Source organism: Macaca mulatta, chromosome 11 (assembly GCF_049350105.2).
Source record: "Macaca mulatta isolate MMU2019108-1 chromosome 11, T2T-MMU8v2.0, whole genome shotgun sequence".
Taxonomy (NCBI): domain Eukaryota; kingdom Metazoa; phylum Chordata; class Mammalia; order Primates; family Cercopithecidae; genus Macaca; species Macaca mulatta.
Window position 1 is genome coordinate 94,934,376 of NC_133416.1, and position 22,006 is coordinate 94,956,381.

A 22,006-nucleotide genomic window follows, 5' to 3' on the forward strand; every position below is an offset into this window, starting at 1 on the left:
ATATGTCACTGTGTTTTAACTAAGCAAAGGTGATGCTGCCACTCTTGGTTCATGAAACCTTAAAAAAGCAAGGCACAAAAATGTATAGAAAACACTGACTTTTTCAATGGTGAAGTGCTCTATCTCTTTCATGTTTGACTACAAAGTACTGTGGCATTTTATCAAAATATCTTATAAGACTAAACCAAGAAATATACTAATTTTTTTCCTTTATAAAAAAGGTATAAAAGGCAAACAAAATAAAAATGTTTCACAAGTTCAATTTGTCTAGCTCCTTTTAATAACGAAAAAGTCACTGATAGAAAAATGAGCAAGATTGCAACAAATAGCCTGTCAGTTAGCAATATATTGCATCAATGAAAAAATCCCAAACTGTATAAAAATCAAAAAGAACTTGGTGAAACCTGGTGGATTTACTTTAAGAACACCAGACAGCAACTGCGGATATTTAAGCTACTCGAAGAAATGTAAAGAGAAAGGGATTTGGGGCCAAAGAGATATTTTTTTTAAAATATCATATTTTATAAATAAATACAGACAAAATTTTTAAATGACATTTAATAGCATGAGAATATTTTAAGATGATAAAGAGGTAACTAATACAATTATTACAAAATACTGAGTAAATATATTTCGTATTATATTTTTAAAAGGGCTAAAAGGATAGATGACTAAAGCATTGGTTTCATGTGTTCTAAAACACTTTCAAATAAGCTTATATAAGGAAATAGTTACTAGCATAGTACTTAAAGCCAATAATTATAAAATCTATATTTGCTGCGCTCTTTAAACGCAATATCTGGGTTATTCCTCAGAAGCTAAAACATTGTTCCTGTTTTGTTTGGAAGGAACCCTACACAAAAAGGTTAAGTGACTCTGTCCAAATCCATCCAACTAATAAGTGACAGAACTCAGATTTAAACTTAAGAAGTAAAGCTCCATAGCTCAAATTCTTCAGCATCATGATGTACTGATGACTGTTCCATGCCTGGATAACTTTAACTTAAAAAAAAATGAAGTGTCAGGAAAATGACCTCCAGAGTAGGGATTTTAGAGAAAGCCTACTCTTTCTCTAAAACAGAAACTATCTGATGTAAACCAAACTTTCACATATTAGTACACTTGCCCATGGAATTTAATGATTTGGGCTAAAGGTGATTTTTTATTAGAAAAGTTTTGTTCAAAATTCAGTGGAGACTCTCTCATCCTTAAAAGATCTTAAACTCAATAAAGCACTAGCTGAAATATTCAGACATCTCTCCGAAGAGAAATTTTATTTCTTTAGCTTTTCTTAAAATGGAATTTTGTTGCATATAATTGGGCTAATATAATCATGTGTTTTAGTCCATTTTATTTGTTGATTAATGTGGTAGGCAGAATTCTAAAATGGCCTCTAAGATTTCCTGCCTTTCTAGTATTTGTGCCCTACATAATTACTGGAGCTGTGAATTTGATGGTTTTTACTCCTGTGATTAGGTTATGTGGATATGGCACAGACAATCTTGAGACAGGGAGATTATCCAGGTACGCCTAAACTAAATGTATGAACTCTTTAAAAATCCAACTTTTTTCCAGCTGGTTGCAGAAGAGAAAGTAAGAGAGTAAAAGACTTAAAAGGCTTAGTGAGGACTAGGATGCCAAGAGTGGGAGCCTAAGAGTCTGTTTTATCTTGGCAAAGGCTTCCCTCATTTCTGGGGTCCACTCCACTGACTCATTTCCTGGCCCCCTTGTTGTTTCACAAAGAGGTTTTGCTATGAGCCCAAAATGTGGTACCCATATTCTACAGAACCTAGCCACTCCCAGAAAAGAACAAAACTGTTCCTTGAGGGAGGTGAGTCCCAAACCACATACAGCTTGCACTCGTTCTGGGGATATCTGCCAGGTTCCAGGGTTAAGATATTCCCCAAATATTGAACCCATTGGAGGGCAATTTGAGCCTTATTTTTGAACACTTTGTATCCCCAGTTGGCCAGAAAATCCAAGGTCCTTATAGTATTTTGATCAGATATCTCCTGGGTTGGGCTACACACAAGAAGGTCATCTACATACTGGAGTATAATCTTGTTTTCTAATTGAAGATCCTTCAGATCCCTTTTTAAGGCCTGGGGAAAAAAAATATTGGGGCTGTCCTGAAATCTCTGAGGGAGCACTGTCCAGCTGTATTGTTCTTTTTCTTTCTCTACCACTAGAATATTCCCATTCAAATGCAAAAAGATATTGAGACTCTAGTGCCAGAGGAATACAGAAAAAGACATACTTTAAGGCTGAAAACCATTCTGTGTTCCCAGCACCTGAGTCAAAAGAATATGTGGGTCTGCCACCAATGGGTGGACAGAGATCACTGCTTTATTAATTATCCTGAGATCCTGTACCATACAGTATTCTCCTGAAGGTTTCAAAAATGGGCAGAACGGGGGTATTGCAGGGAGAATTGCAGGGTTTTAAAGTCCATGGGCAAGCAACTCCTTAACTATTTATGCTAGGCCTTTTCCTGCTTCCAGCTTAATTGGATATTGTTTTCAATTTGGAAAATGACTGGAGTCTTTGAGTTGTATTTTGACTGCCACTACTGTCCTAGGCCCTTCCAGACCTCCGAGTATACCATGCTAATGGGTTGACCTATTTGTTGACATGGCCTGGAACATTGTTTGCATCACTGACCATTAGCAATCTTGCCGGGTGGTGCTTAAATTTTAGCAGTGCCCCTATTTTAACCTTCCCAACAGAGAGATTGGTCAGCGTGGTACTATTAGAAACTCCTGTTGTAAAATTTGTTTTTCGAATTGGCAAGTTAAAGGTGTGGTGAAATGCCTGACTTTATTTTTCTCTTCCATTCCTAGAACAGTTGTGGTCCTAGTGGAGGATTTTCTTACATACGAAATAAGGAGAGAGTAACCTGCCCCTGTATCAAAAAGCAGCTGAATTTGTGTACCCATCACATCCAGTTTCCTGGGGCTCCTCAGTAGTAATGATGATGTTTCTAGACAGGGGTGATAAGGAAAGCTCTGGGCCCCTTCAGTCATCATCTACTTTCTCCTTTTGCACTACGAGAGTCTTGAGTGAGCCCCTCAGTGAGAGTGGGGGCAGTCAATTATTCAGTGCCCGCGGTCATGATTAATACCAGCAAAGGCTCTTGCAGGCAGCTTGGCAGGGGCTTAGTATGATCCTTTGCCTAATGTCTTTTTTTTTTTGTATGTAAAGCAAGAGCCTTTGCTGACATTTTTCTTATGGCCCTTTGGATGCTCTCTGGGCATTTCCAGTGATGGTTGCCATAATTTTGGCTTGCTGTTATTCTTTACTCTCTGTTCCCTTTTTCCCTGCTCCAGGTCACAATTGTTATATACCCTAAAGGTGGTATCAAGAGGCTGATTTGGGTTAGTTTGTGGTCCCATTTGCAATTTTTGGAGTTTGTGCCTGATGTCCAGGGAAGACTGGCTAATAAAATGCTGGGCCATTATTAACATCATGCCCTCAGGAGAGGAAGGGTCTAAATTTGCATATTTTCTGAAGGCCTCTTCTAACCTGCCATAAAACATAGCTGGATTTTCTTCCTTCCCTTGTGTGACTTCCCTGACCTTATCATAATTTACACCCTTGGTTATCCCCTTTTTCATACCTCCAAGGAGTGCCTCAAGAAATCTGTTTTCCTATTCATTTGAACAGGGGTATTATAATCCCAACTAGGATCAGTGGTAGGCACTGTGTCTGGGCCTGAGTGATTGCCCTGGGAATTTCGGGCAAACATATCATCTGTCTCATGGGGACTGGTCTCAAAAATCCTTTCCTTTTTCACAAGAGTAAAGCAGGTTGCTAAAGTGAATTGGACATCTCTTCATGATAAGTCAAAAGCCCAAGTTAAGGTTTGGAACCCATCTGCAAACCCGTCAGGGTCCTCAGAGCACCTTCTCAACTTTTCCTTACATTATTGGATATAAGTTATGGAAAATGGGACTTGTGCTCATACTGGCCCTTCTACTCCTGCTACTTCCCTGACATGTAATATAGTGCCAGAGAAGCTACTGAGCAGAGTGTTCCACTCCAGGTGCACTGGGGGCTTAATATAGTTCTTTTCTTTTCTGGCTGGCATTACATGTTTGCAGAATTTGGCAAGGGGTTATATGGGGGGCAGCTGTAGTTCGCCCTGAGAGACAAGTTGTCCTTATAAGAGGGGCGTCATCCACAATGTCTGGCTCAGTCTTTTTAAGGGCAAGTCTTAGAAGCTTTACAGACTGAAGGATTCTGAAAGGTGTTTCCCATAGTGATCTGGCCTAAGGAGGGCCCATTTGTTGCAGGCATCTCTGTCCTTAGGGTGTCAGTCAGCGTCCCCGACTGTGGGGTGGGCACCAGTGCTGTTTTGGATGTTCTCTCTCCATAGGCAATAGAATGGTCTACTATGAGCTTTGCAGATTAAAGGATTCTGAAAGGTGTTTCCCATAGTGGTCTGCCCTAAGGAGGGCCTATTTGTTGCAGGCATCCCTGCCCCTAGGGTGTCAGGCATACCTGTGGATGTTTTCCCATCATAGGCGATGGAATAGTCTATGATTCCCTTAGTCCCAGGATGCAATGCTCAGCTTTTTGCGTCCCGCCAAGTGAAATAAACTTCAGCCTGCAACACCCGTGAAACAGGCACTTTGCAATGTACCTTAAAACTATGCACAATAAAGTTCGGGATTTGTCCATACAATTAAAAATTCTGGGTTCTTATGCTAAAAGAATTCATACATAAAAGTGAAATCTCTTGCCCTACTCTGAGAAATGGAATATAAAGTAAAGTAATTCTGCATGACCACATCCCCACAAAGCAATAGAACAAACACAGAAATCAGAAAATGAAGGGTCTAACCTCCTCAAAAACATTTTGTCATGCACACAAAAACCTGTCATATGGATTTGCCTTGAACTCAGCAAGACCTAAATGTCCTATTCTATGACCTAGTTATCCTGTCATGGGAGACTTTAAGCAGCAGGTGCCCTCGTGGCTTTTAACTGCCTGACCCCTGCATGCAGATGAGGGCTTCGACAAAGAAAGAGAAGGAAAAATAAATCCCAAAGTTTGGGCTTACCTCTTGGCTGGCTCTCCAAAATGTTACCGGAGTTGTGCAGGTTCTTGGATGTTGAGCAAAGAATTGAACAAAATGCACAAACAAGGTAACAACAAAAATGAAGCAACGAAAAACAAAGTAACAGAAGAAAGGAGTAATGAAAGCACAGATGTATTGAAGAAAACGCACGAAACAAGAATGAGCTCAAGCAAGCGGCTCAAAAGCGTCTTCAATTAGGATTTTTATTGAGCTAAAGGAACCCAGCAATACACCCTCGGTGCCCTTTAGAGGTCTCCAATTGGCTACACCCCATGATGAACTAGCCTGTGGCCAATCAGAGGCTGCAATGGAGGCCCTGCCCAGCAGCCAATCAGAGGTGAAAGTGGCTTGTTCTCATGGGAGAGAGGATGTGTCCTATATGCTTCACCTGCTGCTCTCCTACCTATACGAACTGGCTTCACCTGCTGTTGTTTTGCTTATGCAAATTGTCTGCACCTTCTGAATCCCCATTACACTAATTTCCTATTCTCCTGCTACACTGCCCCCTCTTCAATATCCCAGGTCTGTTATTTCTTACTTTTAAAATTTATATAATATAAATTTTAGATATGTCTGTATATGTTTATGTATTTTATATATGTCAAAATTTTATTTAGACATATATAGACATAAACATAGATGTCTATATATAGACATCTATGTGTACATATGTATATATGTATATATGTATATATAGTCATCTATGTATATAAAGATCTGTATGTCTATATATGTCTAAATAAAATTTTGATGTCTATATATCAAAATATGTCTAAATAACATTTTGTTTACAATAAATTGTTCAGTCTTGATTTACTTTAAACTTTATAAAATGGGTATTACTGTGATTGAACTTTTTCGAGAATTCCTATTTTCACTGAAAACTGCATTGCTAAAATTCATTTATATATTTGACTTTTATGCTTTCAACTTGTATTTTAGACTCAGGGGATACCTGTGCAGGTTTGTTACATGGGTATACTGTGTGATGCTGAGGTTTGGGGTATGATTGATCTCATCAACCAGATAGTAAGCACAGTACCCAGTAGTTATTCAACACTTACCTCCCTCCACCACTTCTCTCTAGTAGTCTCCAGTGTCTATTGTTGCCATCTTTATGTCCATGAGTAACCAATGTTTAGCCCCCACTTATAAGTGAGAACATGCAGTATTTGGTTTCCTGTTCCAGTGTTAATTCACTTAGGATAATGGCCTCCAGCTGCATCCATGTTGATGCAAAGGACGTAAACTTATTTCTTTTTTACGGCTATGTAGTATTCCATGGTGTATACATATCACATTTTCTTTATCCAATCCACCATTGATAGGCACTTAGCTTGATTTCATGCATTTGCTACTGTGAACAATACTGTGATGAACATAATGGTACAAGTGTCTTTTTGGTAGAACAGTTTATATTGTTTTGGATATACGCCCAGTAACGGGACTGCTGCGTTAATTGGCAGATCTGTTTTAAGTTCTTTGAGAAATCTTCAAACTGCTTTCCACAGTGGCTGAACTAATTTACATTCCCACTAACATTGCACAAGTGTTTTATCTGTGGCCTCGCCAGCACTGTTATTGACTTTTTAACCACAGCCATTCTGACTGGTGTGAGATGGTATGTCATTATGGTTTTGATTTGCATTTCTCTGATGATTAGTGATGCTGAGTATTTTTTTTTTCATATGTTCTTTGGCCACTTGTATCTTCTTTTGAGAAATGTCTCTTCATATCCTTTGCCCAGTTATTAATGGGTTGTTTTTTGCTTATTAAATTGTTTGAGCTACTTATAGATTCTAGGTATTAGACTTTCATCATATACATAGTTTGTGAATATTATCTCCCATTCTGTACATTGTCTGTTTACTCTGTTGATAGTTTATTTTGCTAGGCAGAAGCTCTTTAGTTTAATTAAGTCCTACTTGTCAATTTTTTTGTTACAATTGTTTTAGAGGACTTACTCATGAATTCTTTCCCAACGCTGATGTCCAGAATCATGTTTCCTAGGTTTGCTTCTAGGATTTTTATAATTTTAGGTCTTACATTTAAGTTTTTAATCCATCTTGAGTTAATTTTTGTTTATGGTCAAAGATAGGGGTCCAGTTTTATCCTTATGCATATGGCTAGCCAGCTATCCCAACACCATTTATTGAATGGGGAGTCCTTTCCCCATTGCTTATTTTTGTCAGTTCTTTTAAAGACCAGATGGCTGTAAGTATGCAGCTTTATTTCTGTGTTCTCCATTCTGTTCCACTGGTCTATGTATCTGTTTGTACAAGTAGTATGCAGTTTTGGTTAATGTAGCCTTATAGTGTAGTTTGAAGTCAGGTATTGGGATGCTTCTGGCTTTGTTCTTTTTGCTTAGGATTGCTTTGCCTATTTGCACTTTTTTTTTGTTTCATATGAATTTCATTTTTTTCTAAGTTTCTGGATAAAATTCATTTTTACGAATTAAGTCATACTTTATCATTCCATTTCATAATCATATCAGAATGTATTTATTTTTATTGATCATTTATATTTGATTTTATTTCCTTTTCTTTCTTTTTCTTTTCTTCTATTTTAAAATGACATTGGTCTAGGCGCAGTGGCTCATGCCTATAATCCCAGCACTTTGGGAGACCGAGGTGGGTGGATCACCTGAGGTCAGTAGTTCGAGACCAGCCTGGCCAACATGGTGAAACCCCATCTCTACTAAAAATACAAAAATTACCCAAGAGTGGTGGCACACTTCTTTGTAATCCCAGCTACTCCAGAGGCTGAGGCAGGAAAATCGCTTGAACCGGGGAGGCGGAGGTAGCAGTGAGCCAAGGTCGCGCCACTGCACTCCAGTCTGGGCAACAGACAAGACTCTGTTTCAAAAAAAAAAAAAAAAAAAAAATGACATTGCATGGACATGCTTGTGCATATCTCCAAGTGCACATGTACAAAAGTTTGTCTTGGATATACCTAGGAAAGGAGTTGCTAAGTTGTAGTAAATATGAATGGTCAAGTATAAGACACTTCCAAACTGTTTTCAAAAATGGTTGTACAAATTTACTTTCCCATCAGCAACAGTAGAAAACTTCTCCATTTTCTCCACCATTTAGTATTGTTGGACCTGTTAATCTTTGCCAATAGAATGCCACCTCTTTTTCATCTGTTTTGTATTTACATGATTAATGAGGTTTTGATGGCTTTTGGCCAAATATGTTTTCTTTCCTTTGAAATACCTTTTCATGATTTTTCTCACTTTTCTCATGATTGCTGTTATTCTTCATTGATTTTAAAGTTCTAACAGTCCTCATAATAATCTAACATCAGCTAATGCTGCATATTCTCACACTTTCTTTTTGTTTTCTTTAAAGTATCTTTTTATGGCAAAAGTTCTTCATTGAAAATGTCAAAATGTCTATGTGACAGTGATTTCTCCATTTGCATCTTAGGAATTCTTTCTCACCAAGATCAGAGATATACTCATCTATGCCTTCTTTCAAAAGTTTTCTAGATTTTGCTTTGCCACTTTAAGGCTTGAATTCATGTTGAGAAACAGGTGACATAGGTGTCTGGGTTACCTGTTTATGCATTTTATTTGTGCCATCTGTCCCTGTTAATGCTTTATTCTGGATGTTCCACTTCCATCTAACAATGATTTCTCCTGGACCTGCCTGATCATATGATTTGGTGATATCTAATAGAATCCAGGTTAAAATCAGCAGTTCTGGTTTTGTGGTTACTTTGCGCACCTTGTTCAGACACTCCACCTCTGCCAGGGTCTGGTAACATACGAGGAGCTTATACTGCAGATAACCTAGGGGTCTCTTTGTGATTCTCCCTTGTTACATTCCACACGGGGTCTTTTCCTACCTCTATATCTCAAATGTCACGGGATTTTCTGTGTTATAAGGCCTGCTGCAGAGCACTTTCTGTTCTGGATTCCCCTCAGAACTGTAAAACTTTTGTACCACATAATATATGGGTTTGAGCATTATTTCCAGATGCGGAATATGTTGCCTGCAGAATCTGAAGAGGGCTACTGCTACTAGCCATTGTGTTTCATTTTCAGTGGTAGGTATAAAAGATAGGACTACACCACCATTCCCCAGACCACCAGGCATCCAAAAGTTTTACTGGCATAGCAGGCTCATTAAAGGGTTTACTTCCCACCATTTAGAGAACACTTTTCAAGGCCAGTGGCACACTAGCCACTAGCTCACGTGATCCAGTGAACATGATACTTGTGATGGATGTTAGTCAATCCAAGTCTTTCTGATTGTGCTGTGGCAGACAGCAAGTTAATTAATATTGTCCTGGGGCAATCATGTAAATTTATAAAATGGTTTATTTCAAGTGAATGCAAACTGTTTCTAATACTCCTTTAGCATAGCAATGGGTAGGTACACATTCACCAGATCAATGGCCACATACCATTAGCCTGACTTTGCATTAATCTATTCTAGTGAAGATACTATACCTGGCTCAGTAGCGGCCAATGGAGCTAGTAACTAACCAGTTTGGTTGTTGAAGGTAGACCATTACCTGGCTTTTTTAGGGGCCAGAATGGTGAAATAAGTACAAATGCTAATGGACCACCACCACTGGTCTCTTATGTCTTTAAAGCCCTCCTGACTATCTTTTGGACCTGGCTTCTTGAGGTTAAGTGCTGACCCTGATTTTGTGGTTTCAGTATTATTACAATGAGTATTGAGGGTGAGAGCAGTTTGTAATGGCACCTCCAATCACACCCCTAGTCTGCAGAGGAAAGCCACTATAGAACTCCATTGTAAAGCAGGCCCTTTCACCGGCATATCTCATTGCTTTGGTAATTATTCTATCTTACAAGCTCCCATATGGAATATAAACAACTGATAGGACTCTGGTCTTTCTTTCTTTCTTTCTTTCTTTCTTTCTTTCTTTCTTTCTTTCTTTCTTTCTTTCTTTCTTTCTTTCTTTCTTTCTTTCTTTCTTTCTTTCTTTCTTTCTTTCTTTCTTTCTTTCTTTCTTTCTTTCTTTCTTTCTTTCTTTCTTTCTTTCTTTCTTTCTTTCTTTCTTTCTTTCTTTCTTTCTTTCTTTCTTTCTTTCTTTCTTTCTTTCTTTCTTTTTTGACAAGGTTTCACTCCGTCACCCAGGCTGGAGTGCAATAAAACAATCACAGATCACTGCAACCTCGACCACCTGGCTTCAAGTCATCCTCCCACCTTAGCCTCCCAAGCAGCTGGAACTGCAGGTGCATAGCACCACGCCAGGCTACTTATTATTATTATTATTATTGTTTGTAGAGACAGGCTCTTGCTATGTCGCCCAGGCTTGTCTCAAATTCCTGGGCTTAAGTGATCCTCCCGCTTAGGACTCCATAAGTGTTGGGATTACAATTGTGAGCCACCATGCTCGGCAGGCCCAGGGTCTTAAAAAGTGTTTCAGTATAGCTTTCTCTCTACTATGAGCTTTATAATCTCTTCCACCATCTGCCACAGCTATACTGTCATTTATATTACACTTAATGAGGACTGTTGCTTTTACCATACTTCTAGGAGTCATCCAAATAATGTGTTTGCACCATCATCTTTAATAGAGTGTTAAATCCAGTGTATTCAGAGAGTGCTTTGAAATCAATATTTCCCTTATCCATCTTCATGTTACATCCTTTTCGATTCAGCACCCTCTTAGGATCCGGTCCCATAAACTCTCTACATTCTCTGGTGGAAGGGGTGAACAAGCTTCTTCGGGCCTCCATTATGAAGACACTAATCCCATTCATGAGACTGGAGCCCTCAATAGGTTTCAAAATATGAATTTTGGCATGACACAAACATTCAAACCATAACAACAAGCTTTCTCTAATGTCTAACAGCAATAAATCAAAGTAGTAAACATACACAGAATCTCATGAGATAAATTCATGTCCATAGACTAAAAAATGTTATTCTTTCACTGAATCTCTTTGTTTTGAATAGTACAGATCCATTTTTGGAAATGAAAAGGTCAAACTTTGCTGTACCAAGCAACCCTAATGACAGTTAATTAATTCTGCCTTCAAGATGCCACATGAATGAAGCTTTGCCCTGTGGCAAAAGGCAAAAGAATATGCTTAATGAGATAATATTGGCCAGTGGTCCTGGCCTAATAATTTTAGCAGCAGAGATAAAACAGAATATATATCCTATTTTCCATTATAAGATTTATTTACAACTGATTTTAATTTGTCTTCATACTTAGCATGAACATACGGAAACCAGCTCTTAAGTGCAGAAATCTCTGTACAGGAATTTGTTTCTTTGATGTGCATAGCACAACATCCTCCTCACTTTTTTTTTTTAATTCAATGGCCCTGCATTTTTCTACAATCAATTCATTTCGTTTTTTTTTTTTTTTATGTTCTCACCACTGACTTCCTGGGTAAATGGGCTAATGGCACCATGTTGTAGGACTAAGGAGGGGTTGATATTGAATATCCCATTTATTAAGACTTATTATTTAGAAAGAAATTTTAGTTAATAGACTCTCTAAATTGGCTTTATGGTGCATAATAAATTATTAAAGAGTTTTTATTGCTAAATATATTTTTCCAAGAGGTTTCTTTAGCAACTTAATTTACTAGACGTAATAAACATTTTCTGTGAAGAATCAGAGAGTAAGTATTTTAACCTTTGTGGGCCATATGGTCTGTGACACAACTATACAACCCTACCATTGTAGTGCAAAAGCAGTCATAGACAATACACAAATGAATCAGCATGGCAATGTTCCAATGAAACCTTACAAAGACAGATTCTGGGGCAAATTTGGCTCCTGGCTTGAATTTTGTCCAATCCCTGTTCCAGACAAAGGTTCTTAATTAGTTGCTTTATTTTGGCTCCGTTCTTCTACTCCAATACACTGTAAATTTGAAAGCAGGTGAGCGATATAGAAAAGAAATGAGGGACAGTATGTGTTTGTCTATCTCATGTGGCACAAGCACAGCTGTTCCCATCTTGAAACTGTTAGAGGTGCTATTAGTGGAGAAAACCATTAAAAACACAAAGCAAAACGTACGTACTAAGAGTCATTTAGCACAATGGCAGAATCTATGATTTCCTAGCTTCAGAAAGTGGCCATTATTAACTGGCAATTAGATCAACATCTAAAGAAACCTACTGAGGAAAACGTGTCCAGTTTGGCAAATGGATAAGGTTCGGATATCACAACAAGTCTCATGCTTATCCAGTAAGCACACTGAACCCAGCAGGGATCAGAAGACAGTGGAATTGGGCAAATTATCTTCACCTACTACTAGAAAAGCAATTCACATCATATGACTTACAACTGTGTCTCATTAACATTCTTTTGGAATTCAGTATGCATTGAATTTCATAGATTTGTCTAGAATTTGTCATAAGAATCCAGAGGTAAATAAGGCATATAATGTGGCCACTCAATAGTAAAAAACCTAATCCAGAGATAGAAAATATGCTTCATCTTGGGCTGGGTGTGGTGGCTCACACCTGTAATCCCACCACTTTGGGAGACCAAGGCCAGCAGATCACTTGAGTTCAGAAGTTCCAGACCAGTTTGGCCAACAAGGTGAAACCCCATCTCTACTAAAAATACAAAAAATTAGCCGGGCATGGTGGCGCATGCCTGTAATTCCAGCTACTCAGGAGGCTGAGGCACAAGAGTCACTTGAATCTGGGAGGCAGAGGTTACAGTGAGCCAAGATCATGCCATTGCACTCAAGCCTGGGCAACGGAGTGAGGTTCTGGAAAGAAAAGAAAAAAGGGAAGAGAAGGGAAGGGAAGGGAGGGGAGCGGAGGGGAGGGGAGGGGAAGGAGAGGAGGGGAGGGAAGGGAAGGGAGGGGAGTGGAGGGGAGGGAGGGGAGGGGAGGGGAGTGGAGGGGAGGGAGGGGAGGGAGGGGAGGGGAGGGGAGGGGAGGGGAGGGGAAGGGAGAGAAAGAGAAGGGAAGGGAAGGAAAGGAAAGGGAGAGAAGAGAGAAGAAAAGAGAGAAGAGAGAAGAAAAGAGAGAAGAAAAGAGAAGAAGAGAAAGGAAGGAAGGAAGGAAAGGAGGGAGGGAAGGAAGAAAGAAAGAAAGAGAAAGAAAAGAGAAATACACGTCATCTTAAATGCCACATGTAAATTGATCATTGTTACCTCTAAACTCCTTTAACAAACATTCTGAATTATTTTCAGGCTTGATGGGAAAATCTGTCACAATCGTCAAGTCATATCTGCCATGAATAGGTACCCAGATGCCCAACATAATTTTTGTCCTTGATCTAATTATTTGTACTTGAAGAATAATTCACTCCTTATTGCATTATTTCCTTTATTAACTCTATTCAATTGAGTGTGACACTAAAAATGTAGAGATGAGTAAGATAATTTTTTTTTACCAAGTCCAGTTAAAGGGTTAAACATGAAAAGAAATAGTAATGTACAACTTACAACTGTGTCAAAACCACATATATTTAAAATTGGTATGTGAGTATAGATGATTGCAGAATAATACAGTCTTTGGAAAGTCAGTGAAGACATAACAGAGTTATAAATATCAGTTTCCTCTATTTCCTCTGCATGCAAGTATTGTAAATAGCCCAGTCTGCCTTGCACTGTGTGACCATGAGACAGAGTTCTGGCCAATGGAACACAACTATAAGTGATTAACATGATTTTAAACACTGACCTGTTAAAAACCAACTACAAAATCCTATCCTCTAGGAGTCAGCAGACTTGCTATGTAAAGGCTAGATAGTAAATATTTTAGGCTTTGAGGGCCTTGTGATCTCACCCACAATTGCTCAACTCTCTCATTGTAGCACAGCACACAAGTAATCATAAACATTGTGTAAACAAATGGCATGGCAATGTTCCAATAAAACTTTATTAACAAAAACAGGCAGTAGGCTAGATTTGGCTTCAGCCTCTTATGTTTTTTTATTTTTCTAGCTGCAAAAGACAAAGTCAAGGGATTGAAGGTTGAATAAGTGGGAAAGAATTTTATGCCAGTGAAAACTAAGTTTTCATTGCATTTGGTTAAATAACGCAGTAGTTGGATTACTGGCTTATATGGTAAGTGTATAATTAATTTTTTATAAGAAATTATCAAACTGTTTTCCAAAGTGGCTGTATTAATTTGCATTCTCATCAGCAGTTGATCTGCATCCATGCAAGGAATTGGTATTTGTAAGTATACGCTAGAATGTGCCAGGGGGAAAAAAAAAACACAAAAAGATTCTTCAGTTTTTGATTTAAGCTTTTCTCAATAAAGCCATGAAACTAAACCTATATTACAAAAATGCTATTTGCATTAGATTGAAAAAATAACCATAATTCTTTATCTCTTCCTATATCCACTCTTCTTTGTATAACAACTTGGCCACTCTTTCTTCACCCCTTAAATCTTGTCTGACCTTATAACTCGTATTGATTAGCAAAATGTGGTAGAAGTAACAGTCTAACTTTGAACCTAGCCCTTGAAAGATTTTGCATATTTCCCATTTTGCTTTTGGATCTCTAATACTGTCCTGTGAATAAGCCTCAGAAGATACTGAAATGTAAATAGCAGAGTCAGGTCATCCTAGCTGAAGTCATTTTGGATGAACCAGCCTCCAGCCAATCTGGCAGCTGACCACAGATGCATGAATGAGCCAAGTCAAAAACGAAAGACCTACTTAGTTCAACCCAGACAACATTGCCAAACTGGAGAATCCCAATTAAATAAGTGGTTGCAGTTTTAAGCCACTAAGTTGTGAGGTGGCTTATTATGCAATAATGGCTAATTGATATGCTGTTTCATCTCTAATCTAATTTATATAACCCAAAAATAAAATATATGCTTCTATGATTAAATCAAATTAATGTTTTTTACTGGCTCTTATTTTCTGTAACCATTCAAATTTGCAACATAAAAGGGTTTGCTTTAAAAATAAAATGATACTTCATAAAAGCATGCAGATTGGTTTCTGTAAATAATTTATAGTTTTAGTATTGCCAGAACTAAAGCTATGTGGCTTCAGAAAAATCATTTAACTTTTGTTTGCCACAAAAATCTTCATTTGTAAAATGAGGATATTTGGATAAGCCACACTTGAGGGCCCCAAAATATGTGTCTGTGTGTGTGTGTCTGTGTGTATTATGCATATATGATGTATATAATATATCAATATTATACACACATACAGATTTATGTGCATGTATCATCTTATATATAGATATAGATACAGATATATAGATATATTTTAAAAGCCTTAAAAGAACAAACTGTAAGTGAAGCTGAGTCAAAAGTGGTGTTAGTGGTCCTGAGATACATAAAGTAAGTGGCTTATATTTCTGAACCAACTTAGTAAACCTTAAATATATATTAGTCTACGATTAGCAGTGAACAATTTTTGGAAAACAGTATAAATGTACAGCAAATGTTTGACAAAAATTATCTCTGTGAGTGATAATGAAAGCCAACTGGCCATTAAATGGCTAATACACAGTGAATGATGTAAGCAGAACTGTTGTATATAGTAGAGGGAAAGCAAGCCACAACTGTTGGTTAAATTAATTATCATAGAACTTTAGAGATAGCAGGAAATTTAAAAATCTCCAACTGCAACATTCAGAGTTTATTTATTCGAATCAATTCAACAAAAAATTAGTGAAAATCTCCACTCTGAAACATAGTATGCATATGTTATGGAAATCTATTGTAGAAAGATCAAATAACTTATATAAAGTCAACCAATTAATAGTTGAGAGTAGAAAATGAGTTTCCTCATTTCCATTTCACTGCTCTTTCTACTTCACCAGTTAACTACTCTAAATATTGACAAAATATATGACTATCTCTGACAGGCTCTAATTATTTATTAATTATACATTAAATAAAATAAAGCAAAAAGGAATTTTGGTATACTGTCAGAGAACCAGCTCTTTAATGTAATTTTATTTTGAAAAGATTTTTTAGAGGAAATGAGGTGAAGAACATTCTCTAATTTAACCAAAATACCAGTATAATCAAACTCCTATATCTTCTTTGGATTTCTGGGATCCTATCTATGTAGAATCTAAATTGTCCTGCCAATCACAGCTCAGAACTGGGTTATAAGCCGCTGAAATCAATTCATGCCTCACCCACTTTGCTTCCTGTCTTAGAAAGGATGCCTTAATCACTGTAATGGTAGGAAACGTTTTTCTGATACCTCTTTCTTTGTACTATGAAACTCTCAATCTTCCTGTGCCACAAATGTCACTTAGAATTACCTATTTTCTCTCAGTCGTAGTGGTCTCCTTTCTCCTCTTCTCCTTCTCAAGTTATCTATTCCATTTTGTTCAGCTTCTCCTTTAATCGGAGATTATATTCCTGTTTGGGAAAAGACTGTCAAATTGTCTTAATTTTGCAAAATGGTGATATAAAGATAGTTTTGCTTTTTAATGTTTCTATTTGTGGAAAAAGAACAAAAGTTCGTAAGGCTAATCGTACATGCCCTTAAATTATTTGTCTCACTGATTCAGGAAAGTCACAGCTCTAGGACTCAGACTGTAGGGCTTCAGATTGACAAAGGTTCCAGGTTGGTAAAGCAGATATATTTACCAATTGTCATAACCATTAGCATACTTTATCATTTGTTGATTTTAGTCCCACCAATTAGTTAAATAGCATATATAATACCAGAGGATGTCTGATTTAGTCAATTTAAATGAAGCCTAAATTAAAAAAAAAAACCTTAGTCAAATTACTTGTTGACACTATTGACTAATAATAATATTTCTAAAATATTTCTCAGTTTCTTAAAAGCTCTAATAAATGTTACCTCCTAGGTAAAGCCAGGCAGTATTTCTAATAGTATTTAACATATGAAGAAACTGGGATTAACAGGGTTTAAGTGATCCAATAAGAAAGGATATAATCATTGGAGGATACAATATGGATCTAATGATTTAATAAGGGCTAAAATCATTATCAAAATTGGAATATATGCATAAATATCTTAACTTTGATTCTAGTGTTGTTTCTACTGCTTCCGGTCACCTCATGTAAAGAGGTTCTCATGGCATATTTCACTGGCTCAAAATCATATTACATTAGGCAAGGAACACGTACAGACATGTATGATTATACAGTAAAACTAGATTGCCTGAATGTCAAAAAAAATAGGCATTTTATTACTTACAGTATACACATATTACTTAAAGTATCTATCTCTCTTTGTAAAAGATGATCAAACTCAGCTCAATGATTAAATGCATCTTAAATGCTAAGTTGCAGTGTATAGCAAGTTGAAAATCACTTTCCAATTTGTCTACCGCTCTAAATCTAGGGACCTTAGGGTAAATCGTGCTGTAATCCAGAACATTTTTTCAATTAGCTTCTTTTTCATGCTAGGAAAATATTCTTTGATATCAGAGCTGTATCTCTGCCAATTCTCTTTACCAATTACTACGCCCTTACCCTAAGAGGCCCCTTTGAGCTGTAAGCATTCTTGGGAGGAAGATACGCCCATGAGTTTTACATTCTGCATATTATTAAATTAGGTATCATGTTACTTTGCCTATAAAAGCACTCTTTCCAAAATAGTCAAGTCATTCTTTTTTATCTGAAATGGTACAAGAAATACATCATTTTTAGATTTAGCTTTAAAAGGATATAGCTTTTAAAGAGATGTGAACTTTTACAACTCAATATTTGAAGTCTCATTTTGCTTTACACCTTTACTGACATTTCTTGATTTCTTTAAATATTGTGATGAGATGTACTTAAAAACAAGGAAGCAATGCTTTTAGAGGAAAAACTATTCCACACACCATTGTATAGCTACATAGTTTTTATTCCTTACTCTAAAAAAATAAAACCTATCACACCAGAGGGATTGCAACAATAAGTCAATATTTCCTTAACATTTATGGAAGAAGTTACTTACAAAATGATACTGCATGGTGTGTCTGTGGGTGGTGTTTGAAGAGACATTATTGGGCACTGTTTTACGCTACTTGGAATATTTTCTTCCTCAATATGATTTCCACATATCTGGAAAGAAATCCACAATGTATAAGTCGATATCTTCCTAGTTTACCAAATGAGGGAGGAAAACTGAGACTTGAAACAACTCAAATGAAAATGCGTCTTTAAAGCTTGCTATATACTTATACTCATCCAATCATTATTTATTCATTTAACAAATATTTATTGGAAACCTATTATGTGTCAGGCAATAAGACAGGCTTCGAGGGTACATCGATGAAAAAAGAAAGTTTATTTTTTCAGAACTGACAAGTGTAACAGGAAATACAGACAAGTATGTTTACAGTTATAATGAGAAAGACATAACAAGAGTAGATTCAGAAAGCTGTATAACCAGATAAGGAGGGTATAGAAACCAGATTAAAGGAGTTAAAGAAGGCTATAAATAAGGAAAATGACTCAGGAGTGTGTAGGATTTAAGCATGCAGAGAGAAAGGGCCAACAATTGTAAGAATGTGGAGGTTGAAGTATTACAATGTTTAGAAAGTCATAGGTTTGGTAAAAAAGCACTGGAATGATCTTTGGGCACAGGTAGTTACCACATGGTTTTAACTAAAAAGGAGGAGTTTGAGAGTATTCTCAAGAGTAGCTAGTGACAGAAATTAGTACTAAGTGGAAGTGATAGAGAGAAGATAAGAGATCAAAGAGATTAACCTCATAAGGGAGGGAATAAAAGATAGAAGGAAACTGAGTTTAAAAAGTGGGACATTTTAACTTAACATTTTAAAATAAACTTTCAGAGTTACAGCAGAAGGAAATAACTTTTTTAAAAAATTTAAGACCATTTTAAAAGAAAAGTAATCAGAACTTTGAAAAGAGACATAGTGGGTTACCCTTTAAAAACCAAAGAAAATGGCTCATTTACAAAAAAATATTTCAGGAAACACAGTAAAATGCTAGAATACTTCTAGTTAGTATTTGTAATTGTTGTATCTAAAAATATAGAGAAGATTATCATCAAGGGGAAAGCAGTTGAAATCACAAAAAGATTGTTCAGAATTTAAAAACTTAATTGATAAATTATAAGCCACAATGAAAATAGCAGAGTAAATATTGTAAAAATCATACCAGTGAAGTCAAGAGAATAAAATCAAGAAGTACTCCTAGGCCGGGAGTCGAAGCTCATTCCTGTAATTCCAGCACTTGCAAGGCCTAGGCGGGAAGATTGTCTGAGCCCAGGAGTTTGAGACTAGCCTGGGAAACATAGAGAGGCCATATTTTTATACAAAACATTTTTAAATTAGCCAGGCATAGTGGTGCCACAGTTTTAGTCCCAGCTACTTGGAAGGCTGTGGTGACCCGTGATTGCACCACTGCATTCCAGCCTGGTTGACAGGGCAAGACACTGTCTAAAAAAGGAAAAAAAAAAAAAAAAAAAAAAAAAGTTCTCGTAGAATTCAGAGTGAATTAACTTAAAAAAAAAAAAAAAAAAACCCTTTCTTAAATCGAAGAACTTCATATTAAAGTTAAATGGGAGAAGATAGTTACAACGTGTAAAATCATTATACAGCATACGCCTTCTTCAAATGAACAAAAAGAGAACAAAAGGTATGAAGTGGCAATTTACAGATGGTTAACAAAAAGCTAACAAGTATATGTATAGATAATCAACTTTTGCACATAAATGCAAAATGAAACATAAATTATATTGTTCTTTACATTCATCAGAGGGGTGAATGTTTGAAAAGTAGATAATGTCAAGAGTTAGTAAGGATGCTTGGGGACTGGGAGCTTCATGAATTACTGATAGAATTGTCAACTAGTATGGCCATATTGACATGAATTTTGCCAAAAATTTAGTGACATATTAACCAACTATCCCATACAAACCCAGTGAATTTTGGCAATAATTTAGTGAAATATTAATCAAGTATCCCATATAAACCAGCTATCCCACTCCTATGTATACAGAGTAGGGCAATTCCTCCACTAGCCCATAGGAAACACATAGGAATATGTCTTAGTAAAGTATTTATAATAGTGGGTAATTTGTGTTTATCATTAGAGGAATATTTATATGATAGATGTACACCATGTATTATTATGTCCCAGATGAAATAAATTAATAATATAAACTTTAGAAATAGAAAAATCTTAAAAGCAGAGCATGTTAAGAGAAAAATTAAGACATAAAATCGTAGATATGACACAATACATTTATATAAACTAAAAACACATATGAACAAAAATAATAAATATTTTAAAAGGATATGTATAGACACATATCCAATAAAATAGATCAAATACTTTAGAGTGAATATCTGTATTAAAGAAGGGAAATAGCTTACTAAAAGAGAGTAATCTTGTATACATCTATAATGACAGTTTCCCCATAAAGAATATGTCTAACTCAGGTGTCCGTTAGTTCCAAAGGGAAAAGCATGAGAAAATAATAAGAGAAATTATAAAATAAATTATGAAAGATAAGAAACACCTATCCAGAGGAGACAATGAACATACTCATGCATGTTATACTTTGACTGTAAATCAAAAACCTGTATTTTTTCTTTATCTATATTACAGAACAAAATAGACAAAGTAAAAATAATTCTCGAAGGAAGAAAATGAAGCAAAATATTTTCTAAGCTGAAAAAAATCCAAAATCTGGCCATCAAAAGAGCTATATGAAAATACAGTGTATTAGATAGGATTGATTGAGTTATATTGCAAACAACCTCCATATTAAATATCTTAACCAAACTGAATCTTTTTTCTTGCTTGTAGAAAGTCTGCTAAGGGTCTAATAACATTTGAGGGCAGCTGTTCTCCACACAGTGGCTAAGTGTTTCAGGCTGTTTCTATATTGTGGCACTCAATTTCAACATGAACATCCACAATTTATGTGGTAGAGAAATAAAACTCAGAGAATCAAATACCAAGTCTAAAATGCACACATCCCTTCTGCTCTCAGCCCATTAATTAGAACTCATGACATGGTCAGTTATCAAGAATACTAAAAAATAAAAGGTTGCATATGCCCAGGAATAGAGAAGAAACAGATATATGAGGGAGCACAAGTAACACTTCTTCACACAGTATATAAATCTCTTAATTTAGGCAACTCAATAATTGTAAAAATTAGTGATAGATATTTATAGTGATTCATCCAAAATGCATTTTTCTTATGTGTAAGAAAGGAAATCCTTCAACTAGAGTTTTGAATGTTTTCAGTATACTCCAGGTGCATGCATTTATTAATGATGTAATTATTAATGAATTAATAAATTTCTTTGAGTTACCATTTAATTATCCTTAATATAATAGTTGATAATCATGATACCTGACTTCAAACTATACTACAAAGCTACAGTAACCAAAACAGCATGGTACTGGTACCAAAACAGAAATATAGACAAATGGAACAGAACAGAACCTTCAGAAATAATACCACACATCTACAAACATCTGATCTTTGACAAACGTAACAAAAATTAGAAACGGGGAAAGGATTCCCTATTTAATAAATGGTGCTGGGAGAACTGGCTAGCCATATGTAGAAAGCTGAAACTGGATCCCTTCCTTATACCTTACACAAAAATTAATTCAAGATGGATTAAAGACTTAAATGTCAGACCTAAAACTATAAAAACCCTAGAAGAAAGCCTAGGCAATACATTCAGGACATAGGTATGGGCAAGGACTTCATCTCTAAAACACCAAAAGCAATGGCAACAAAGCCAGAATAGACAACTGGGATCTAGTTAAAGAGCTACTGCACAGCAAGAGAAACTACCATCAGAGTGAACCCGCAATCTACAGCATGGAAGAAATTTTTTGCAATCTACCCGTCTGACAAAGGGCTAATATCCAGAATCTACAAATAACTTAAACAAATTTACAAGAAAAAATCAAAAAACCCCATCAAAAAGTGGGCGAAGGATATGAACAGACACTTCTCAAAAGAAGAAATTTATGCAGCCAAAAGACATGAAAAAGTGCTCATCATCACTGACCATCAGA